We start from the raw sequence: 2,867 nt of genomic DNA, 5'->3' as shown, positions 1-2,867 counted from the left end.
TCGGATGCTTTCTGGCGTCTGGAGGAGCGAACAGTGTCTCGCGGTGACACTAAGTACGTCAAGTTACTCAGTTTACGCAGTACGTCGCAGGGACCAAAGTACCGGCGTAGAAGGTTCTCGGAGCGACTTCGCTGTCGCATTGGGGTCCAGACCCAAACCTGATCTCCAGGACAACAGACTGCCTCCCTTTAACGAATATTGTGACTCTAGACATCGCGTGCTTGATAGGCAAGGATGCGTTGCCGGGCCAGCTGGCGGGCGGCGTCTGCGTGCCGAACGAAGTCATCAGCGCCTGCGACGGACGGGTGAGCGACGACGTCGGGCAGTAACATGGCGTAGAGAATAGTTGTGACTTTGCGACCGTGTACCAATAGACGCAGCGATGGCGTAGATATAGATCATCCGCCTCGCGTGCAAGAGGACCGAGGTTCAAATCCTGGTGCCGCGCAATTCTCCACCGGGTTTAAAAAAAAAAATCCGCGTGTCGATGGAATCGCATAACCAGGCCTGGAGTGCCGCCTATCTCGGTAACCAGAGCCGACAACGCACTCTCTCACCAGAGCAGGATATGGCCACCCTGGTGTAGTACTTGGCCACAACCTTCTATGATCATACCAATTAACCCTCGGCCCTCAGTCCCCAGCGGCTGCAGAGCAACTGAACACGGCGGCGGTCAGACCTGTGATGCAGCGGAGGGTGCTAATAATCTCTGGCTCCGGACAGGCCGCCATTGGAATCTGAACCTGGCAACGTTTAACGCTAGAATTTTAGCTAGTGAGGCTAGCCTAGCAGTGCTGTTTGAGGAACTAGCGGGAATTAAATGGGATATGATAGGGCTTAGCGAAGTTAGGAGGACAGGTGAGGCGCATACAGTACTAAAAGACGGACACATAATGTGCTATCGCGGGTTAGAGAATAGACGAGAACTAGGTGTGAGATTCCTCATTAATAAGGATATAGCTGGCAACGTAGAGGAGCTCTACAGTATTAACGAGAGGGTAGCAGCTTTAGCAATTAGGCTGAATAGAAGGTACAAGCTGAAAGTGGTGCAGGCCTACGCACCCACATCCAGCCATGATGGCTAGACCGTAGAAAGTTTCTATGAGGACGTAGAATCGGCAATGAATAAAGTAAAATCGCAGTACACTGTACTGATGGGCGACTTCAATGCGAAGGTGGGCAAGAAGCAGGCTGACGACCACGCGGTAGGTGACTATGGGATAGGCTCTAGAAATAGCAGGAGAGAGTTATTAGTCGAATTCGCGGATAGAAATAATTTACGGATCATGAATACCTTCTTCCGCAAACGAGAAAACAGGAAGTGGACCTGGAAGAGCCCCAATGGTGAGATTAAAAATGAAATTGACTTCATACAATGCACTAAACCTGGCATCATTCAGTATGTGGCCGTCCTCGGAAAGGTGCGTTGTAGCAACCACAGAATGTTAAGGTCTAGAATTAGTTTAGACTTGAAGAGGGAACGGAAGAAGCTAGTGAAGAAGAAGACCAATAACGAGTTAGCCGTAAGAGGGAAAGCACTGGAGTTTAGGATAGCGCTGCAAAACAGATATTCGGCTTTAACTGAGGAAGATGATCTTGATGTTCATTCAGTGCACGATAATCTGACATCAATAATTACGGAGTGCGCTGTAGAAGTAGGCGGTAGGACAGTTCGAAAGGATACCGGGAAGCTATCTCAGGTGACGAAAGATCTGATTAAGAAGCGCCAAAACATGAGGGCATCTAACCCTACCGATAGAATAGAACTAATGGAGCTATCAAAGTTAATAAATAAGCGCAAGGTAGCCGACATAAGGAAGTTTAATATGGAGAGAATCGAGCATGCTATAGAGAATGGAGGTAGCCTAAAAACAGTGAAGAGGAAACTAGGCATAGGTAAAAACCAGATGTATGCATTAAGAGACAAGCAGGGGAATGTCATTAGCAATATGGATAAGATAGTTAACGTAGCCGAAGAGTTCTACACAGACCTGTACAGTAGCCAATGTAATCAGAGCGTTAATGAGAAAGACAGCAGTGCACAGCAATGCGTCATCCCGCCAGTAACGAAAGATGAAGTAAAGAAAGCCTTAGAAGCAATGAAAAGGGGAAAAGCAGCTGGGGAGGATCAGGTAACAGCAGATCTGTTGAAGGATTGAGGGGACATCGTGCTAGAAAAACTAGCCACCCTGTATACGCAATGCCTTATGACCTCGACGGTACCAGAAGCTTGGAAGAATGCAAACATTAGCTTAATTCATAAGAAGGGAGACACCAAGGACTTGAAAAATTACAGGCCGATCAGCTTACGATCCGCTGCCTACAAAGTATTTACTAAGGTAATCGCTAATAGAGTCAGGGCAACATTAGACTTTAATCAACCAAATGATCAGGCAGGCTTTCGTAAAGGATATTCCACAATAGATCATATTCACACTATCAATCAGGTGATAGAGAAATGCGCAGAATATAACCAACCTCTAAATATAGCTTTCATTGATTACGAGAAAGCATTCGACTCAGTGGAAACCTCAGCAGTCATACAGGCATTGCGTAATCAGGGCGTAGAAGAGCCTTATGTCAAAATACTGGAAGATATATATAGAAACTGCACAGCTACTATAGCCCTCCATGAAGTCAGCAATAAAATTCCAATAAGGAAGGGCGTCAGGCAAGGAGACACGATCTCGCCAATGCTGTTCACCGCATGTTTACAGGAGGTATTTCGAGGCCTGAATTGGGAACAGTTGGGAATACGAATAAATGGAGAATACCTAAATAATCTGCGATTTGCTGATGACATTGCCTTGCTGAGTCACTCAGGAGGTGAACTGCAAATCATGACCAATGAGTTAGACAGGCAGAGC

This window comes from Amblyomma americanum, chromosome 9, assembly GCF_052857255.1.
Source record: "Amblyomma americanum isolate KBUSLIRL-KWMA chromosome 9, ASM5285725v1, whole genome shotgun sequence".
NCBI classification, from domain to species: Eukaryota; Metazoa; Arthropoda; class Arachnida; order Ixodida; family Ixodidae; genus Amblyomma; species Amblyomma americanum.
This window is presented reverse-complemented; position numbering follows the sequence as displayed.